At 41.1% G+C, this 21,839-nt stretch overlaps 8 long non-coding RNA genes across 11 annotated transcripts; all 8 read right to left on the reverse strand.

The window, feature by feature from the left end:
• Window positions 1–135: 135 nt before the first annotated feature.
• On the reverse strand, window positions 136–1,039 carry LOC117189766. Of its 2 annotated transcripts, XR_004473549.1 has the most exons (3): window positions 894–1,039; window positions 669–704; window positions 136–266 (listed from the first exon to the last, which is right to left on the reverse strand). It is a non-coding gene; the product is annotated as an uncharacterized LOC117189766 (long non-coding RNA). The 2 variants fall into 2 exon arrangements; XR_004473548.1 differs by lacking the exon at window positions 136–266 and having other exon boundaries at window positions 652–704.
• Window positions 1,040–2,103: 1,064 nt separating this feature from the next.
• Window positions 2,104–2,843, reverse strand: LOC117189763. The gene is made up of 3 exons (XR_004473545.1): window positions 2,749–2,843; window positions 2,523–2,559; window positions 2,104–2,355 (listed from the first exon to the last, which is right to left on the reverse strand). It is a non-coding gene; the product is annotated as an uncharacterized LOC117189763 (long non-coding RNA).
• Window positions 2,844–4,840: 1,997 nt separating this feature from the next.
• Window positions 4,841–5,744, reverse strand: LOC117189767. 2 transcript variants are annotated; one of them, XR_004473551.1, is made up of 3 exons: window positions 5,599–5,744; window positions 5,374–5,409; window positions 4,841–4,971 (listed from the first exon to the last, which is right to left on the reverse strand). It is a non-coding gene; the product is annotated as an uncharacterized LOC117189767 (long non-coding RNA). The 2 variants fall into 2 exon arrangements; XR_004473550.1 differs by lacking the exon at window positions 4,841–4,971 and having other exon boundaries at window positions 5,357–5,409.
• A 1,064-nt stretch (window positions 5,745–6,808) lies between these two features.
• Window positions 6,809–7,548, reverse strand: LOC117189764. The gene is made up of 3 exons (XR_004473546.1): window positions 7,454–7,548; window positions 7,228–7,264; window positions 6,809–7,060 (listed from the first exon to the last, which is right to left on the reverse strand). It is a non-coding gene; the product is annotated as an uncharacterized LOC117189764 (long non-coding RNA).
• Window positions 7,549–9,679: 2,131 nt separating this feature from the next.
• LOC117189768 lies at window positions 9,680–10,504 on the reverse strand. Of its 2 annotated transcripts, XR_004473553.1 has the most exons (3): window positions 10,359–10,504; window positions 10,134–10,169; window positions 9,680–9,731 (listed from the first exon to the last, which is right to left on the reverse strand). It is a non-coding gene; the product is annotated as an uncharacterized LOC117189768 (long non-coding RNA). The 2 variants fall into 2 exon arrangements; XR_004473552.1 differs by lacking the exon at window positions 9,680–9,731 and having other exon boundaries at window positions 10,117–10,169.
• Window positions 10,505–11,565: 1,061 nt separating this feature from the next.
• LOC117189762 lies at window positions 11,566–16,837 on the reverse strand. The gene is made up of 4 exons (XR_004473544.1): window positions 16,752–16,837; window positions 12,214–12,272; window positions 11,988–12,024; window positions 11,566–11,820 (listed from the first exon to the last, which is right to left on the reverse strand). It is a non-coding gene; the product is annotated as an uncharacterized LOC117189762 (long non-coding RNA).
• On the reverse strand, window positions 14,795–15,182 carry LOC117189773. Its single transcript, XR_004473558.1, has 2 exons — window positions 15,037–15,182; window positions 14,795–14,847 (listed from the first exon to the last, which is right to left on the reverse strand). It is a non-coding gene; the product is annotated as an uncharacterized LOC117189773 (long non-coding RNA).
• Window positions 16,838–19,448: 2,611 nt separating the features above from the next.
• LOC117189769 lies at window positions 19,449–19,836 on the reverse strand. Its single transcript, XR_004473554.1, has 2 exons — window positions 19,691–19,836; window positions 19,449–19,501 (listed from the first exon to the last, which is right to left on the reverse strand). It is a non-coding gene; the product is annotated as an uncharacterized LOC117189769 (long non-coding RNA).
• Window positions 19,837–21,839: the final 2,003 nt, after the last annotated feature.

Genomic DNA, 21,839 nt, shown 5'->3' on the forward strand with positions numbered 1-21,839 from the left:
CTGCGGCTGCCTGCTCCTGATGGTATTGTTGCTGCTCATACGGCTGGCAGGGCATGTAGTGCTGGGTTGTACAACTTCCGCTTATATGGCCAACACAACAGCATGATAAATTGATGGCTGCCAGCGCGCTGCTTTAAAAATGCAAAGAAATGCCGACTACCCAGAGGAAAGTGAGTGCGTGCGTGCGAAGGGGTTGAGTGTTCGGAGTAACCTTTTAGCTTCCAAGTCCTCTGCACCGAATGGAACCCACAAACGTGACCTATAATCTGAAAATTGCATTAAAACGTAATTCCATTAAAATGTAATCAAAAATGTAAGTTAATCACCGGCCGAATCTCATAGCAACCAGCTTTTATTCTCGCATGAGCGTTGCCAGACATTGAAGAAAAGGATACACATTGTACTCTACATGTCATATATAAATACACCAACTGGCTATGAAATGACGCCGATGAATCAAACATTAGGTGCCGCCAGGTTCAGGTTCAGATTTAGATTTCGCGTAACCATTTAAAATGTATTAATATAATAAAAAGACCGATGCAACCAGCGTCCCAAATAAAAACAGTGCCAACGGCACTTAGCAGAAAAAAATCTTTCCCCCACAATAGGCCAAATCTCAATTCCTTCAATATATAGCAGATTATTATATTTGATTTTCAATTTACTTTTATTTTATGCATTTTATTCTCGAACAAAACAACCTGGAAGAGAGAGATAACATAATTAACACATTGATTTGGAAACTAATTCAAGTTCTTAATGGAAATGAATAATCAGTTGGGGAAAGAAGACAAAATCAGCATGATGTTTGAGATTCTAAGAAGAAAAAACCACTAAGGGCTTCTTCATCATTTCAAAAGAGCAACATGAATACTTTAAGCACAATATACCTCTGTTGTTATAATGATCGGAAAAGGTATTTTCCTGTTGGCTGGTGGCTACGCCCACAAACGTACTAACAAAGACTATACAATACCAAGATGTTGCATGAGCGACCAAAAAGCTGTTCTATGGCGGGTCCTAACATTAGGACCCAAAAGGCACGAGGGAGCGCGCGGGGTTTCAATTCCCTTTTCGCCTGTACTTCGTCTCTACCGCGACCCCGCTGCCCATCGGTTTCGTCTGTTCGGCAATGCCTTCACCAGCAACGAAATAATTCTGGACTCTAATTCGAGCCTCAGCACCGTCGAAGCGGTGGTCGCGGATCGCCGATGTCTTTGGAGCGGCACAGTGGGACCTTTGGCCGTCTCAGCTTGCTAAATTAGTTAGTGAATATGAGTTCAATAAATATTTGCACACTGAAAAAATGTTAAACTTTGAGTGCTTATATCTCCTAAACTAAAACTATCTTGAAAATTCGATTGGAAAATTCTCTATTAGATGCGTACATTAAATTTATCTAAAGCACTCATACAATTGTTTGACTATTTCGGCTGAGTCCCCACTGTGCCGCGCCAAAGACATCAGTGACCACGCTGCCCTACGGTTTCGGCACGCAGCCACTGACATGCTTTCACACCGACTCGACGCTGACCGAGGCATTGACGAAGCCAAGTAGCATTTAGGAGGCGAAGGTAGCGTAAAAGAGAATTGAAGTACTAGCCCCGCGCGCCCGTACCATAAAGCGTCAAACGAAAATAGAAAAAGCATTTGTTCTTCATGCAACATCTTGGTATTGTATAGTCTTTGGTACTAACAAAATGTGAATATGTGCCGATCCCTGATCTAAAGGTAACATATCTCCAAATAAAATAAATAAATTTAATGTACGCATCTAATAGAGAATTTTCCAATCGAATTTTCAAGATAGTTTTAGTTTAGGAGATATAAGCACTCAAAGTTTAACATTTTTTCAGTGTGCAAATATTTATTGACTAACTAACTAATTTAGCAAGCTGAGACGGCCAAAGGTCCCACTGTGCCGCTCCAAAGACATCGGCGATCCGCGACCACCGCTTCGACGGTGCTGTTGCCGAACAGACGAAACCGATAGGCAGCGGGGTCGCGGTAGAGACGAAGTACAGGCGAAAAGGGAATTGAAACCCCGCGCGCCTTTTGGGTCCTAATGCTAGGACCCGCCATAGAACAGCTTTTTGGTCGCTCATGCGACATCTTGGTATTGTATAGTCTTTGGTAACATGCAAATAATTGTAATTGTTAAGCGTTTTATGTTCAGACAGGGAAAAGTGAACAGCATGGTTGTTTAGGGTTCTACTCAGAAGAGGGAATCCTGAGTTAGGATATTCATCAAAATAAAACGCTTCGCAAAAAACCATCTAAATTAAGTTTCCAAAACTTGACCTTATATATTCTGCTGAATCTGATCAACTGGTGTAGAGCAAATCATCGGAGCTGCAATTATTTATCAATTAATATGATTTGCTATAGCGGAACGTCAGAAGCTGATTTGACGACAATATCAGCTTCGAAAACGTTGTAACATGTGGGATTCTAATGAACTATACTGAAGTAACATCATTTAAAGAGTTTAAGGTAAAACAAATGAGTAGAAAACCTACCAGCACAAGCAATGCAATACTTTGAAGTCTTCAGGTACTAAAAGTACAATCGAATACTCAATTTAATAAAATATCACTAGAATATATACATAGTTTATGTTGATTTGAAAGATAATCAGCTGCAATAATTGCAGCCATGGAGATTTAAATCAATAAAATCATACGGTAATTACTATCATCACATAAAAGTTGTATGTATATTTTGTTCAACGCTTTTTAAACTTACCCAAAACGCACATCTGACAGATAGAATACGATTGAAGTGCGGCTGATCAAGAAATGCACCTAAAAAAAATAAACAAATAATCCAGGTTATTTTCCATTTTCGGTTTTGTATTAAATCAGAAAAAGGTTTATTTTTATACCCGATACTCAAAATGAGTATTGGGGTATATTAGATTTGTGGTAAAAGTGGATGTGTGTAACGTCCAGAAGGAATCGTTTCCGATCCCATAAAGTATATATATTCTTGATCAGCATCAATAGCCGAGTCGATTGAGCCCTGTCTGTCTGTCCGTCTGTCCGTCCGTCTGTCCGTCTGTCCGTCCCCTTCAGCGCCTAGTGCTCAAAGACTATAAGATCTAGAGCAACGATGTTTTGGATCCAGACTTCTGTGATATGTCACTGCTACAAAAATATTTCAAAACTTCGCCCCGCCCACTTCCGCCCCCACAAAGGACGAAAATCTGTGGCATTTACATTTTTAAAGATACGATAAAACCAAAAACGCAGAATGAACGTAGAGGATGACTATATGTTCTAGAGTGTAACATCTCAACCAGATCGTATAATTATTATAGCCAGAATCAAGAAAACAATTTCATTCTTTCTCGCTCTGTCTCTCTCTAACACACAGGTTTCATGGTCGGTTTTGCCAATTGCAAAATATGAGTTCAAGGATCTCAGAACCTATTAGAGCCAGAGCAACCAAATTTGGTATCCACACTCCTGTGATATCGGACCTTGACCGTTTCGTGTCCAAATTTCGCCACACCCCTTCCGCCCCCGCAAAGGACGAAAATCTGGGGCATCCACAAATCTCAGAGACTATTAGGGCTAGAGTAACTAAATTTGGTATCCACACTTCTGTTAGATCTCACTATAAAACGTATATCTCAAAATTTTGCCACACCCCCTTCCGCCCCCACAAAGGACGAAAATCTGTTGCATCCACAAAATTGCAGATTAGAGAAAACTAAAAACGCAGAATCATAGATAATGACTATATCTATCAGATTGCTGAATCTGGATCAGATCGGATCATTTTTGTAGCCAAAAGCAAGAAATCAATTTGCAGTGGCTACGCAGCATCCGACGACACGCTCAGACTGATTTTCTGTCTCTCTCGCACGCATTCTTTGTCGTGTCGTTTAATATTAGCGGCGTCTGCCGGAGGAGAGCCATACTGACTTAGTATCGGGTATAACTGTAGAGTTGCGGTGTCCGCAGCAACTCACAACGTTCCCCCTCGTTTTCATTATTTCTTTTATATTTGCTACGTTTTTTTCTCTCACTTTATCTTCTTTTGCGTTTAGTTTCTGGCTTTCAGCCCAATTTAATAGTTTTTCGATTTGTTGAAAAGCAAATGCCAGCCAGAGCACAGAAAATAAATTGTCACAAAAATACTAGTCATCTCCTCTCGTTCTTGTTCTGTCCGCCCCAAAAACCGCCGGGCCATACGGGCCGGGCAGGCATGACGACAAAGTTTCCTCCAGAACCAGAAGCTCGAGACGGCGACAGACTCCTTGGCCTTATCTTTATCAGTTTCGGGGAGGCGAGTGAAAAGCACAGCGATGTCCTTGTCGTCACATATCGAGTGCAAAAAGTTCGACGTTTACCCAATTGCTTCACTTTTCCATTGCTGGCTGAAGGACTGGAGTCAAGCTGTAAATAACTTCAGATTGAAGAAGAAATGGAAAATTTTCAATTGAATTCATTGCGTTTTGATTGCACACACACACGTGCACATCCACCCACAAGATAATTATCAACTTAGTAAAAAAATAACCAACTGTCTTTTTTAAATGTCCCATAAAATCTCATAAAAGCGCATAAATGCCTCTATGGTTGTAAATATGCTCGTTCTGGTCTCGGGCCCGACATGCACTCAATGAATGAAATGTGTGCACAATGTTGAAAGTGGGGTTGTGTCTTCGACTTCCTTCTCCATCTCGTGCCTGCCGCTGCGGCTGCCTGCTCCTGATGGTATTGTTGCTGCTCATACGGCTGGCAGGGCATGTAGTGCTGGGTTGTACAACTTCCGCTTATATGGCCAACACAACAGCATGATAAATTGATGGCTGCCAGCGCGCTGCTTTAAAAATGCAAAGAAATGCCGACTACCCAGAGGAAAGTGAGTGCGTGCGTGCGAAGGGGTTGAGTGTTCGGAGTAACCTTTTAGCTTCCAAGTCCTCTGCACCGAATGGAACCCACAAACGTGACCTATAATCTGAAAATTGCATTAAAACGTAATTCCATTAAAATGTAATCAAAAATGTAAGTTAATCACCGGCCGAATCTCATAGCAACCAGCTTTTATTCTCGCATGAGCGTTGCCAGACATTGAAGAAAAGGATACACATTGTACTCTACATGTCATATATAAATACACCAACTGGCTATGAAATGACGCCGATGAATCAAACATTAGGTGCCGCCAGGTTCAGGTTCAGATTTAGATTTCGCGTAACCATTTAAAATGTATTAATATAATAAAAAGACCGATGCAACCAGCGTCCCAAATAAAAACAGTGCCAACGGCACTTAGCAGAAAAAAATCTTTCCCCCACAATAGGCCAAATCTCAATTCCTTCAATATATAGCAGATTATTATATTTGATTTTCAATTTACTTTTATTTTATGCATTTTATTCTCGAACAAAACAACCTGGAAGAGAGAGATAACATAATTAACACATTGATTTGGAAACTAATTCAAGTTCTTAATGGAAATGAATAATCAGTTGGGGAAAGAAGACAAAATCAGCATGATGTTTGAGATTCTAAGAAGAAAAAACCACTAAGGGCTTCTTCATCATTTCAAAAGAGCAACATGAATACTTTAAGCACAATATACCTCTGTTGTTATAATGATCGGAAAAGGTATTTTCCTGTTGGCTGGTGGCTACGCCCACAAACGTACTAACAAAGACTATACAATACCAAGATGTTGCATGAGCGACCAAAAAGCTGTTCTATGGCGGGTCCTAACATTAGGACCCAAAAGGCACGAGGGAGCGCGCGGGGTTTCAATTCCCTTTTCGCCTGTACTTCGTCTCTACCGCGACCCCGCTGCCCATCGGTTTCGTCTGTTCGGCAATGCCTTCACCAGCAACGAAATAATTCTGGACTCTAATTCGAGCCTCAGCACCGTCGAAGCGGTGGTCGCGGATCGCCGATGTCTTTGGAGCGGCACAGTGGGACCTTTGGCCGTCTCAGCTTGCTAAATTAGTTAGTGAATATGAGTTCAATAAATATTTGCACACTGAAAAAATGTTAAACTTTGAGTGCTTATATCTCCTAAACTAAAACTATCTTGAAAATTCGATTGGAAAATTCTCTATTAGATGCGTACATTAAATTTATCTAAAGCACTCATACAATTGTTTGACTATTTCGGCTGAGTCCCCACTGTGCCGCGCCAAAGACATCAGTGACCACGCTGCCCTACGGTTTCGGCACGCAGCCACTGACATGCTTTCACACCGACTCGACGCTGACCGAGGCATTGACGAAGCCGAGTAGCATTTAGGAGGCGAAGGTAGCGTAAAAGAGAATTGAAGTACTAGCCCCGCGCGCCCGTACCATAAAGCGTCAAACGAAAATAGAAAAAGCATTTGTTCTTCATGCAACATCTTGGTATTGTATAGTCTTTGGTACTAACAAAATGTGAATATGTGCCGATCCCTGATCTAAAGGTAACATATCTCCAAATAAAATAAATAAATTTAATGTACGCATCTAATAGAGAATTTTCCAATCGAATTTTCAAGATAGTTTTAGTTTAGGAGATATAAGCACTCAAAGTTTAACATTTTTTCAGTGTGCAAATATTTATTGACTAACTAACTAATTTAGCAAGCTGAGACGGCCAAAGGTCCCACTGTGCCGCTCCAAAGACATCGGCGATCCGCGACCACCGCTTCGACGGTGCTGTTGCCGAACAGACGAAACCGATAGGCAGCGGGGTCGCGGTAGAGACGAAGTACAGGCGAAAAGGGAATTGAAACCCTGCGCGCCTTTTGGGTCCTAATGCTAGGACCCGCCATAGAACAGCTTTTTGGTCGCTCATGCGACATCTTGGTATTGTATAGTCTTTGGTAACATGCAAATAATTGTAATTGTTAAGCGTTTTATGTTCAGACAGGGAAAAGTGAACAGCATGGTTGTTTAGGGTTCTACTCAGAAGAGGGAATCCTGAGTTAGGATATTCATCAAAATAAAACGCTTCGCAAAAAACCATCTAAATTAAGTTTCCAAAACTTGACCTTATATATTCTGCTGAATCTGATCAACTGGTGTAGAGCAAATCATCGGAGCTGCAATTATTTATCAATTAATATGATTTGCTATAGCGGAACGTCAGAAGCTGATTTGACGACAATATCAGCTTCGAAAACGTTGTAACATGTGGGATTCTAATGAACTATACTGAAGTAACATCATTTAAAGAGTTTAAGGTAAAACAAATGAGTAGAAAACCTACCAGCACAAGCAATGCAATACTTTGAAGTCTTCAGGTACTAAAAGTACAATCGAATACTCAATTTAATAAAATATCACTAGAATATATACATAGTTTATGTTGATTTGAAAGATAATCAGCTGCAATAATTGCAGCCATGGAGATTTAAATCAATAAAATCATACGGTAATTACTATCATCACATAAAAGTTGTATGTATATTTTGTTCAACGCTTTTTAAACTTACCCAAAACGCACATCTGACAGATAGAATACGATTGAAGTGCGGCTGATCAAGAAATGCACCTAAAAAAAATAAACAAATAATCCAGGTTATTTTCCATTTTCGGTTTTGTATTAAATCAGAAAAAGGTTTATTTTTATACCCGATACTCAAAATGAGTATTGGGGTATATTAGATTTGTGGTAAAAGTGGATGTGTGTAACGTCCAGAAGGAATCGTTTCCGATCCCATAAAGTATATATATTCTTGATCAGCATCAATAGCCGAGTCGATTGAGCCCTGTCTGTCTGTCCGTCTGTCCGTCCGTCTGTCCGTCTGTCCGTCCCCTTCAGCGCCTAGTGCTCAAAGACTATAAGATCTAGAGCAACGATGTTTTGGATCCAGACTTCTGTGATATGTCACTGCTACAAAAATATTTCAAAACTTCGCCCCGCCCACTTCCGCCCCCACAAAGGACGAAAATCTGTGGCATTTACATTTTTAAAGATACGATAAAACCAAAAACGCAGAATGAACGTAGAGGATGACTATATGTTCTAGAGTGTAACATCTCAACCAGATCGTATAATTATTATAGCCAGAATCAAGAAAACAATTTCATTCTTTCTCGCTCTGTCTCTCTCTAACACACAGGTTTCATGGTCGGTTTTGCCAATTGCAAAATATGAGTTCAAGGATCTCAGAACCTATTAGAGCCAGAGCAACCAAATTTGGTATCCACACTCCTGTGATATCGGACCTTGACCGTTTCGTGTCCAAATTTCGCCACACCCCCTTCCGCCCCCGCAAAGGACGAAAATCTGGGGCATCCACAAATCTCAGAGACTATTAGGGCTAGAGTAACTAAATTTGGTATCCACACTTCTGTTAGATCTCACTATAAAACGTATATCTCAAAATTTTGCCACACCCCCTTCCGCCCCCACAAAGGACGAAAATCTGTTGCATCCACAATATTGCACATTCGAGAAAACTAAAAACGCAGAATCATAGATAATGACTATATCTATCAGATTGCTGAATCTGGATCAGATCGGATCATTTTTGTAGCCAAAAGCAAGAAATCAATTTGCAGTGGCTACGCAGCATCCGACGACACGCTCAGACTGATTTTCTGTCTCTCTCGCACGCATTCTTTGCGTCTGCGTCTGCCGGAGGAGAGCCATACTGACTTAGTATCGGGTATAACTGTAGAGTTGCGGTGTCCGCAGCAACTCACAACGTTCCCCCTCGTTTTCATTATTTCTTTTATATTTGCTACGTTTTTTTCTCTCACTTTATCTTCTTTTGCGTTTAGTTTCTGGCTTTCAGCCCAATTTAATAGTTTTTCGATTTGTTGAAAAGCAAATGCCAGCCAGAGCACAGAAAATAAATTGTCACAAAAATACTAGTCAACTCCTCTCGTTCTTGTTCTGTTCGCCGCAAAAACCGCCGGGCCATACAGGCATGACGACAAAGTTTCCTCCAGGACACACTCGAACCAGAAACAGAACCAGAAGCTCGAGACGGCGACAGACTCCTTGGCCTTATCTTTATCAGTTTCGGGGAGGCAAGTGAAAAGCACAGCGATGTCCTTGTCGTCACATATCGAGTGCAAAAAGTTCGACGACTGCCCAATTGCTGCACTTTTCCATTGCTCGCTCCCCTCCCCCTCCCCGTCCTGGACTGAAGGACTGGAGTCAAGCTGTAAATAACTTCAGATTGAAGAAGAAATGGAAAATTTTCAATTGAATTCATTGCGTTTTGATTGCACACACACACGTGCACATCCACCCACAAGATAATTATCAACTTAGTAAAAAAATAACCAACTGTCTTTTTTAAATGTCCCATAAAATCTCATAAAAGCGCATAAATGCCTCTATGGTTGTAAATATGCTCGTTCTGGTCTCGGGCCCGACATGCACTCAATGAATGAAATGTGTGCACAATGTTGAAAATAGATGTGACACTCATCCCCCGCCCCCGAAAGTGGGGTTGTGTCTTCGACTTCCTTCTCCATCTCGTGCCTGCCGCTGCGGCTGCCTGCTCCTGATGGTATTGTTGCTGCTCATACGGCTGGCAGGGCATGTAGTGCTGGGTTGTACAACTTCCGCTTATATGGTCAACACAACAGCATGATAAATTGATGGCTGCCAGCGCGGTGCTTTAAAAATGCAAAGAAATGCCGACTACCCAGAGGAAAGTGAGTGCGTGCGTGCGAAGGGGTTGAGTGTTCCGAGTAACCTTTTAGCTTCCAAGTCCTCTGCACCGAATGGAACCCACAAACGTGACCTATAATCTGAAAATTGCATTAAAACGTAATTCCATTAAAATGTAATCAAAAATGTAAGTTAATCACCGGCCGAATCTCATAGCAACCAGCTTTTATTCTCGCATGAGCGTTGCCAGACATTGAAGAAAAGGATACACATTGTACTCTACATGTCATATATAAATACACCAACTGGCTATGAAATGACGCCGATGAATCAAACATTAGGTGCCGCCAGGTTCAGGTTCAGATTTAGATTTCGCGTAACCATTTAAAATGTATTAATATAGTAAAAAGACCGATGCAACCAGCGTCCCAAATAAAAACAGTGCCAACGGCACTTAGCAGAAAAAAATCTTTCCCCCACAATAGGCCAAATCTCAATTCCTTCAATATATAGCAGATTATTATATTTGATTTTCAATTTACTTTTATTTTATGCATTTTATTCTCGAACAAAACAACCTGGAAGAGAGAGATAACATAATTAACACATTGATTTGGAAACTAATTCAAGTTCTTAATGGAAATGAATAATCAGTTGGGGAAAGAAGACAAAATCAGCATGATGTTTGAGATTCTAAGAAGAAAAAACCACTAAGGGCTTCTTCATCATTTCAAAAGAGCAACATGAATACTTTAAGCACAATATACCTCTGTTGTTATAATGATCGGAAAAGGTATTTTCCTGTTGGCTGGTGGCTACGCCCACAAACGTACTAACAAAGACTATACAATACCAAGATGTTGCATGAGCGACCAAAAAGCTGTTCTATGGCGGGTCCTAACATTAGGACCCAAAAGGCACGAGGGAGCGCGCGGGGTTTCAATTCCCTTTTCGCCTGTACTTGGTCGGTACCGCGACCCCGCTGCCCATCGGTTTCGTCTGTTCGGCAATGCCTTCACCAGCAACGATATAATTCTGGACTCTAATTCGAGCCTCAGCACAGTCGAAGCGGTGGTCGCGGATCGCCGATGTCTTTGGAGCGGCACAGTGGGACCTTTGGCCGTCTCAGCTTGCTAAATTAGTTAGTGAATATGAGTTCAATAAATATTTGCACACTGAAAAAATGTTAAACTTTGAGTGCTTATATCTCCTAAACTAAAACTATCTTGAAAATTCGATTGGAAAATTCTCTATTAGATGCGTACATTAAATTTATCTAAAGCACTCATACAATTGTTTGACTATTTCGGCTGAGTCCCCACTGTGCCGCGCCAAAGACATCAGTGACCACGCTGCCCTACGGTTTCGGCACGCAGCCACTGACATGCTTTCACACCGACTCGACGCTGACCGAGGCATTGACGAAGCCGAGTAGCATTTAGGAGGCGAAGGTAGCGTAAAAGAGAATTGAAGTACTAGCCCCGCGCGCCCGTACCATAAAGCGTCAAACGAAAATAGAAAAAGCATTTGTTCTTCATGCAACATCTTGGTATTGTATAGTCTTTGGTACTAACAAAATGTGAATATGTGCCGATCCCTGATCTAAAGGTAACATATCTCCAAATAAAATAAATAAATTTAATGTACGCATCTAATAGAGAATTTTCCAATCGAATTTTCAAGATAGTTTTAGTTTAGGAGATATAAGCACTCAAAGTTTAACATTTTTTTAGTTTGCAAATATTTATTGACTAACTAACTAATTTAGCAAGCTGAGACGGCCAAAGGTCCCACTGTGCCGCTCCAAAGACATCGGCGATCCGCGACCACCGCTTCGACGGTGCTGTTGCCGAACAGACGAAACCGATAGGCAGCGGGGTCGCGGTAGAGACGAAGTACAGGCGAAAAGGGAATTGAAACCCCGCGCGCCTTTTGGGTCCTAATGCTAGGACCCGCCATAGAACAGCTTTTTGGTCGCTCATGCGACATCTTGGTATTGTATAGTCTTTGGTAACATGCAAATAATTGTAATTGTTAAGCGTTTTATGTTCAGACAGGGAAAAGTGAACAGCATGGTTGTTTAGGGTTCTACTCAGAAGAGGGAATCCTGAGTTAGGATATTCATCAAAATAAAACGCTTCGCAAAAAACCATCTAAATTAAGTTTCCAAAACTTGACCTTATATATTCTGCTGAATCTGATCAACTGGTGTAGAGCAAATCATCGGAGCTGCAATTATTTATCAATTAATATGATTTGCTATAGCGGAACGTCAGAAGCTGATTTGACGACAATATCAGCTTCGAAAACGTTGTAACATGTGGGATTCTAATGAACTATACTGAAGTAACATCATTTAAAGAGTTTAAGGTAAAACAAATGAGTAGAAAACCTACCAGCACAAGCAATGCAATACTTTGAAGTCTTCAGGTACTAAAAGTACAATCGAATACTCAATTTAATAAAATATCACTAGAATATATACATAGTTTATGTTGATTTGAAAGATAATCAGCTGCAATAATTGCAGCCATGGAGATTTAAATCAATAAAATCATACGGTAATTACTATCATCACATAAAAGTTGTATGTATATTTTGTTCAACGCTTTTTAAACTTACCCAAAACGCACATCTGACAGATAGAATACGATTGAAGTGCGGCTGATCAAGAAATGCACCTAAAAAAAATAAACAAATAATCCAGGTTATTTTCCATTTTCGGTTTTGTATTAAATCAGAAAAAGGTTTATTTTTATACCCGATACTCAAAATGAGTATTGGGGTATATTAGATTTGTGGTAAAAGTGGATGTGTGTAACGTCCAGAAGGAATCGTTTCCGATCCCATAAAGTATATATATTCTTGATCAGCATCAATAGCCGAGTCGATTGAGCCCTGTCTGTCTGTCCGTCTGTCCGTCCGTCTGTCCGTCTGTCCGTCCCCTTCAGCGCCTAGTGCTCAAAGACTATAAGATCTAGAGCAACGATGTTTTGGATCCAGACTTCTGTGATATGTCACTGCTACAAAAATATTTCAAAACTTCGCCCCGCCCACTTCCGCCCCCACAAAGGACGAAAATCTGTGGCATTTACATTTTTAAAGATACGATAAAACCAAAAACGCAGAATGAACGTAGAGGATGACTATATGCTTTAGAGTGTAACATCTCAACCAGATCGTATAATTATTATAGCCAGAATCAAGAAAACAATTTCATTCTTTCTCGCTCTGTCTCTCTCTAACACACAGGTTTCATGGTCGGTTTTGCCAATTGCAAAATATGAGTTCAAGGATCTCAGAACCTATTAGAGCCAGAGCAACCAAATTTGGTATCCACACTCCTGTGATATCGGACCTTGACCGTTTCGTGTCCAAATTTCGCCACACCCCCTTCCGCCCCCGCAAAGGACGAAAATCTGGGGCATCCACAAATCTCAGAGACTATTAGGGCTAGAGTAACCAAATTTGGTATCCACACTTCTGTTAGATCTCACTATAAAACGTATATCTCAAAATTTTGCCACACCCCCTTCCGCCCCCACAAAGGACGAAAATCTGTTGCATCCACAATATTGCACATTCGAGAAAACTAAAAACGCAGAATCATAGATAATGACTATATCTATCAGATTGCTGAATCTGCAAAAGCAAGAAATCAATTTGCAGTGGCTACGCAGCATCCGACGACACGCTCAGACTGATTTTCTGTCTCTCTCGCACGCATTCTTTGTCGTGTCGTTTAATATTAGCGGCGTCTGCCGGAGGAGAGCCATACTGACTTAGTATCGGGTATAACTGTAGAGTTGCGGTGTCCGCAGCAAGTCACAACGTTCCCCCTCGTTTTCATTATTTCTTTTATATTTGCTACGTTTTTTTCTCTCACTTTATCTTCTTTTGCGTTTAGTTTCTGGCTTTCAGCCCAATTTAATAGTTTTTCGATTTGTTGAAAAGCAAATGCCAGCCAGAGCACAGAAAATAAATTGTCACAAAAATACTAGTCAACTCCTCTCGTTCTTGTTCTGTTCGCCGCAAAAACCGCCGGGCCATACAGGCATGACGACAAAGTTTCCTCCAGGACACACTCGAACCAGAAACAGAACCAGAAGCTCGAGACGGCGACAGACTCCTTGGCCTTATCTTTATCAGTTTCGGGGAGGCAAGTGAAAAGCACAGCGATGTCCTTGTCGTCACATATCGAGTGCAAAAAGTTCGACGACTGCCCAATTGCTGCACTTTTCCATTGCTCGCTCCCCTCCCCCTCCCCGTCCTGGACTGAAGGACTGGAGTCAAGCTGTAAATAACTTCAGATTGAAGAAGAAATGGAAAATTTTCAATTGAATTCATTGCGTTTTGATTGCACACACACACGTGCACATCCACCCACAAGATAATTATCAACTTAGTAAAAAAATAACCAACTGTCTTTTTTAAATGTCCCATAAAATCTCATAAAAGCGCATAAATGCCTCTATGGTTGTAAATATGCTCGTTCTGGTCTCGGGCCCGACATGCACTCAATGAATGAAATGTGTGCACAATGTTGAAAATAGATGTGACACTCATCCCCCGCCCCCCGAAAGTGGGGTTGTGTCTTCGACTTCCTTCTCCATCTCGTGCCTGCCGCTGCGGCTGCCTGCTCCTGATGGTATTGTTGCTGCTCATACGGCTGGCAGGGCATGTAGTGCTGGGTTGTACAACTTCCGCTTATATGGCCAACACAACAGCATGATAAATTGATGGCTGCCAGCGCGGTGCTTTAAAAATGCAAAGAAGGCCGACTACCCAGAGGAAAGTGAGTGCGTGCGTGCGAAGGGGTTGAGTGTTCGGAGTAACCTTTTAGCTTCCAAGTCCTCTGCACCGAATGGAACCCTCAAACGTGACCAGCTTTTATTCTCGCATGAGCGTTGCCAGACATTGAAGAAAAGGATACACATTGTACTCTACATGTCATATATAAATACACCAGCTGGCTATGAAATGACGCCGATGATTCAAACATTAGGTGCCGCCAGGTTCAGGTTCAGATTTAGATTTCGCGTAACCATTTAAAATGTATTAATATAATAAAAAGACCGATGCAACTAGCGTCCCAAAAAAAAAAACAGTGCCAACGGCAGAGTTATAAAATCTTAGAAGAAAAAAATATTTCCCCCACAATAGGCCAAATCTGAATTCCTTCAATATATAGCAGATTATTATATTTGATTTTCAATTTACTTTTATTTTATGCATTTTATTCTCGAACAAAACAACCTGGAAGAGAGAGATAACATAATTAACACATTGATTTGGAAACTAATTCAAGTTCTTAATGGAAATGAATAATCAGTTGGGGAAAGAAGACAAAATCAGCATGATGTTTGAGATTCTAAGAAGAAAAAACCACTAAGGGCTTCTTCATCATTTCAAAAGAGCAACATGAATACTTTAAGCACAATATACCTCTGTTGTTATAATGATCGGAAAAGGTATTTTCCTGTTGGCTGGTGGCTACGCCCACAAACGTACTAACAAAGACTATACAATACCAAGATGTTGCATGAGCGACCAAAAAGCTGTTCTATGGCGGGTCCTAACATTAGGACCCAAAAGGCACGAGGGAGCGCGCGGGGTTTCCATTCCCTTTTCGCCTGTACTTCGTCTCTACCACGACCCCGCTGCCCATCGGTTTCGTCTGTTCGGCAATGCCTTCACCAGCAACGAAATAATTCTGGACTCTAATTCGAGCCTCAGCACCGTCGAAGCGGTGGTCGCGGATCGCCGATGTCTTTGGAGCGGCACAGTGGGACGCATGAGGAACAAATGCTTTTTCAATTTTCGTTTGACGCTTCATGGTACGGGCGCGCGGGGCTAGTATTTCAATTCTCTTTTACGCTACATTCGCCTCCGAAGTGCTACTCGGCTTCGTCAATGCCTCGGTCAGCACGAGCTCGAGCCAACCCAGAAATATGCTTGTAGTTGTGTATATGTGTGTATGTCCTACGTCGGCACGGCCATAAGCCGGTTTCGCCCGCAGCATATACGGCTTTTAGCTTCACACACAAGCGCACTGAAAGCATGTCAGTGTCTGCGTGCCGAAACCGTAGGGCAGCGTGGTCGCTTATGTCTTTGGCGCGGCACAGTGGGGACTCAGCCGAAATAGTCAAAAAATTGTATGAGTGCTTTAGATAAATTTAATGTACGCATCTAATAGAGAATTTTCCAATCGAATTTTCAAGATAGTTTTAGTTTAGGAGATATAAGCACTCAAAGTTTAACATTTTTTCAGTGTGCAAATATTTATTGACTAACTAACTAATTTAGCAAGCTGAGACGGCCAAAGGTCCCACTGTGCCGCTCCAAAGACATCGGCGATCCGCGACCACCGCTTCGACGGTGCTGTTGCCGAACAGACGTAACCGATAGGCAGCGGGGTCGCGGTAGAGACGAAGTACAGGCGAAAAGGGAATTGAAACCCCGCGCGCCTTTTGGGTCCTAATGCTAGGACCCGCCATAGAACAGCTTTTTGGTCGCTCATGCGACATCTTGGTATTGTATAGTCTTTGGTAACATGCAAATAATTGTAATTGTTAAGCGTTTTATGTTCAGACAGGGAAAAGTGAACAGCATGGTTGTTTAGGGTTCTACTCAGAAGAGGGAATCCTGAGTTAGGATATTCATCAAAATAAAACGCTTCGCAAAAAACCATCTAAATTAAGTTTCCAAAGCTTGACCTTATATATTCTGCTGAATCTGATCAACTGGTGTAGAGCAAATCATCGGAGCTGCAATTATTTATCAATTATTATGATTTGCTATAGCGGAACGTCAGAAGCTGATTTGACGACAATATCAGCTTCGAAAACGTTGTAACATGTGGGATTCTAATGAACTATACTGAAGTAACATCATTTAAAGAGTTTAAGGTAAAACAAATGAGTAGAAAACCTACCAGCACAAGCAATGCAATACTTTGACGTCTTCAGGTACTAAAAGTACAAATGAATACTCAATTTAATAAAATATCACTAGAATATATACATAGTTTACGTTGATTTGAAAGATAATCAGTTGCAAAAATTGCAGCCATGGAGATTTAAATCAATAAAATCATACGGTAATTACTATCATCACATAAAAGTTGTATGTATATTTTGTTCAACGCTTTTTAAACTTACCCAAAACGCACATCTGACAGATAGAATACGATTGAAGTGCGGCTGATCAAGAAATGCACCTAAAAAAATAAACAAATAATCCAGGTTATTTTCCATTTTCGGTTTTGTATTAAATCAGAAAAAGGTTTATTTTTATACCCGATACTCAAAATGAGTATTGGGGTATATTAGATTTGTGGTAAAAGTGGATGTGTGTAACGTCCAGAAGGAATCGTTTCCGATCCCATAAAGTATATATATTCTTGATCAGCATCAATAGCCGAGTCGATTGAGCCCTGTCTGTCTGTCCGTCTGTCCGTCCGTCTGTCCGTCTGTCCGTCTCCTTCAGCGCCTAGTGCTCAAAGACTATAAGAGCTAGAGCAACGATGTTTTGGATCCAGACTTCTGTGATATGTCACTGCTACAAAAATATTTCAAAACTTCGCCCCGCTCACTTCCGCCCCCACAAAGGACGAAAATCTGTGGCATCCACATTTTTAAAGATACGATAAAACCAAAAACGCAGAGTCGTAGAGTTTGACTATATGTTCTAGAGTGTAAACTCTCAACCAGATCGTATAACTATTATAGCCAGAATCAAGAAAACAATTTCATTCTTTCTCGCTCTGTCTCTCTCTAACACACAGGTTTCATGGTCGGTTTTGCCAATTGCAAAATATGAGTTCAAGGATCTCAGAACCTATTAGAGCCAGAGCAACCAAATTTGGTATCCACACTCCTGTGATATCGGACCTTGACCGTTTCGTGTCCAAATTTCGCCACACCCCCTTCCGCCCCCGCAAAGGACGAAAATCTGGGGCATCCACAAATCTCAGAGACTATTAAGGCTAGAGTAACCAAATTTGGTATCCACACTTCTGTTAGATCTCACTACAAAACGTATATCTCAAAATTTTGCCACACCCCCTTCCGCCCCCACAAAGAACGAAAATCTGTTGCATCCACAATATTGCACATTCGAGAAAACTAAAAACGCAGAATCATAGATAATGACCATATCTATCAGATTGCTGAATCTGGATCAGATCGGATCATTTTTGTAGCCAAAAGCAAGAAATCAATTTGCAGTGGCTACGCAGCATCCGACGACACGCTCAGACTGATTTTCTGTCTCTCTCGCACGCACTCTTTGTCGTGTCGTTTAATATTAGCGGCATCTGCCGGAGGAGAGCCATACTGACTTAGTATCGGGTATAACTGTAGAGTTGCGGTGTCCGCAGCAACTCACAACGTTCCCCCTCGTTTTCATTATTTCTTTTATATTTGCTACGTTTTTTTCTCTCACTTTATCTTCTTTTGCGTTTAGTTTCTGGCTTTCAGCCCAATTTAATAGTTTTTCGATTTGTTGAAAAGCAAATGCCAGCCAGAGCACAGAAAATAAATTGTCACAAAAATACTAGTCAACTCCTCTCGTTCTTGTTCTGTTCGCCGCAAAAACCGCCGGGCCATACGGGCCGGGCAGGCATGACGACAAAGTTTCCTCCAGGACACACTCGAACCAGAAACAGAACCAGAAGCTCGAGACGGCGACAGACTCCTTGGCCTTATCTTTATCAGTTTCGGGGAGGCGAGTGAAAAGCACAGCGATGTCCTTGTCGTCACATATCGAGTGCAAAAAGTTCGACGACTGCCCAATTGCTGCACTTTTCCATTGCTCGCTCCCCTCCCCCTCCCCGTCCTGGACTGAAGGACTGGAGTCAAGCTGTAAATAACTTCAGATTGAAGAAGAAATGGAAAATTTTCAATTGAATTCATTGCGTTTTGATTGCACACACACACGTGCACATCCACCCACAAGATAATTATCAACTTAGTAAAAAAATAACCAACTGTCTTTTTTAAATGTCCCATAAAATCTCATAAAAGCGCATAAATGCCTCTATGGTTGTAAATATGCTCGTTCTGGTCTCGGGCCCGACATGCACTCAATGAATGAAATGTGTGCACAATGTTGAAAATAGATGTGACACTCATCCCCCGCCCCCCGAAAGTGGGGTTGTGTCTTCGACTTCCTTCTCCATCTCGTGCCTGCCGCTGCGGCTGCCTGCTCCTGATGGTATTGTTGCTGCTCATACGGCTGGCAGGGCATGTAGTGCTGGGTTGTACAACTTCCGCTTATATGGCCAACACAACAGCATGATAAATTGATGGCTGCCAGCGCGGTGCTTTAAAAATGCAAAGAAATGCCGACTACCCAGAGGAAAGTGAGTGCGTGCGTGCGAAGGGGTTGAGTGTTCGGAGTAACCTTTTAGCTTCCAAGTCCTCTGCACCGAATGGAACCCACAAACGTGACCTATAATCTGAAAATTGCATTAAAACGTAATTCCATTAAAATGTAATCAAAAATGTAAGTTAATCACCGGCCGAATCTCATAGCAACCAGCTTTTATTCTCGCATGAGCGTTGCCAGACATTGAAGAAAAGGATACACATTGTACTCTACATGTCATATATAAATACACCAACTGGCTATGAAATGACGCCGATGAATCAAACATTAGGTGCCGCCAGGTTCAGGTTCAGATTTAGATTTCGCGTAACCATTTAAAATGTATTAATATAATAAAAAGACCGATGCAACCAGCGTCCCAAAAAAAAACAGTGCCAACGGCAGAGTTATAAAATCTTAGCAGAAAAAAATCTTTCCCCCACAATAGGCCAAATCTCAATTCCTTCAATATATAGCAGATTATTATATTTGATTTTCAATTTACTTTTATTTTATGCATTTTATTCTCGAACAAAACAACCTGGAAGAGAGAGATAACCTAATTAACACATTGATTTGGAAACTAATTCAAGTTCTTAATGGAAATGAATAATCAGTTGGGGAAAGAAGACAAAATCAGCATGATTTTTGAGATTCTAAGAAGAAAAAAGCACTAAGGGCTTCTTCATCATTTCAAAAGAGCAACATGAATACTTTAAGCACAATATACCTCTGTTGTTATAATGATCGGAAAAGGTATTTTCCTGTTGGCTGGTGGCTACGCCCACAAACGTACTAACAAAGACTATACAATACCAAGATGTTGCATGAGCGACCAAAAAGCTGTTCTATGGCGGGTCCTAACATTAGGACCCAAAAGGCACGAGGGAGCGCGCGGGGTTTCAATTCCCTTTTCGCCTGTACTTCGTCTCTACCGCGACCCCGCTGCCCATCGGTTTCGTCTGTTCGGCAATGCCTTCACCAGCAACGAAATAATTCTGGACTCTAATTCGATCCTCAGCACCGTCGAAGCGGTGGTCGCGGATCGCCGATGTCTTTGGAGCGGCACAGTGGGACCTTTGGCCGTCTCAGCTTGCTAAATTAGTTAGTGAATATGAGTTCAATAAATATTTGCACACTGAAAAAATCTTAAACTTTGAGTGCGTATATCTCCTAAACTAAAACTATCTTGAAAATTCGATTGGAAAATTCTCTATTAGATGCGTACATTAAATTTATCTAAAGCACTCATACAATTGTTTGACTATTTCGGCTGAGTCCCCACTGTGCCGCGCCAAAGACATCAGCGACCACGCTGCCCTACGGTTTCGGCACGCAGCCACTGACATGCTTTCACACCGACTCGACGCTGACCGAGGCATTGACGAAGCCGAGTAGCATTTAGGAGGCGATGGTAGCGTAAAAGAGAATTGAAGTACTAGCCCCGCGCGCCCGTACCATAAAGCGTCAAACGAAAATAGAAAAAGCATTTGTTCTTCATTCAACATCTTGGTATTGTATAGTCTTTGGTACTAACAAAATGTGAATATGTGCCGATCCCTGATCGAAAGGTAACATATCTGCAAATAAAATAAATAAATTTAATGTACGCATCTAATAGAGAATTTTCCAATCGAATTTTCAAGATAGTTTTAGTTTAGTAGATATAAGCACTCAAAGTTTAACATTTTTTCAGTGTGAAAATATTTATTGACTAACTAACTAATTTAGCAAGCTGAGACGGCCAAAGGTCCCACTGTGCCGCTCCAAAGACATCGGCGATCCGCGACCACCGCTTCGACGGTGCTGTTGCCGAACAGACGAAACCGATAGGCAGCGGGGTCGCGGTAGAGACGAAGTACAGGCGAAAAGGGAATTGAAACCCCGCGCGCCTTTTGGGTCCTAATGCTAGGACCCGCCATAGAACAGCTTTTTGGTCGCTCATGCGACATCTTGGTATTGTATAGTCTTTGGTAACATGCAAATAATTGTAATTGTTAAGCGTTTTATGTTCAGACAGGGAAAAGTGAACAGCATGGTTGTTTAGGGTTCTACTCAGAAGAGGGAATCCTGAGTTAGGATATTCATCAAAATAAAACGCTTCGCAAAAAACCATCTAAATTAAGTTTCCAAAACTTGACCTTATATATTCTGCTGAATCTGATCAACTGGTGTAGAGCAAATCATCGGAGCTGCAATTATTTATCAATTAATATGATTTGCTATAGCGGAACGTCAGAAGCTGATTTGACGACAATATCAGCTTCGAAAACGTTGTAATATGTGGGATTCTAATGAACTATACTGAAGTAACATCATTTGAAGAGTTTAAGGTAAAACAAATGAGTAGAAAACCTACCAGCACAAGCAATGCAATACTTTGAAGTCTTCAGGTACTAAAAGTACAATCGAATACTCAATTTAATAAAATATCACTAGAATATATACATAGTTTATGTTGATTTGAAAGATAATCAGCTGCAATAATTGCAGCCATGGAGATTTAAATCAATAAAATCATACGGTAATTACTATCATCACATAAAAGTTGTATGTATATTTTGTTCAACGCTTTTTAAACTTACCCAAAACGCACATCTGACAGATAGAATACGATTGAAGTGCGGCTGATCAAGAAATGCACCTAAAAAAAATAAACAAATAATCCAGGTTATTTTCCATTTTCGGTTTTGTATTAAATCAGAAAAAGGTTTATTTTTATACCCGATACTCAAAATGAGTATTGGGGTATATTAGATTTGTGGTAAAAGTGGATGTGTGTAACGTCCAGAAGGAATCGTTTCCGATCCCATAAAGTATATATATTCTTGATCAGCATCAATAGCCGAGTCGATTGAGCCCTGTCTGTCTTTCCGTCT

Source organism: Drosophila miranda, assembly GCF_003369915.1.
Source record: "Drosophila miranda strain MSH22 chromosome Y unlocalized genomic scaffold, D.miranda_PacBio2.1 Contig_Y1_pilon, whole genome shotgun sequence".
Taxonomy (NCBI): Eukaryota; Metazoa; Arthropoda; class Insecta; order Diptera; family Drosophilidae; genus Drosophila; species Drosophila miranda.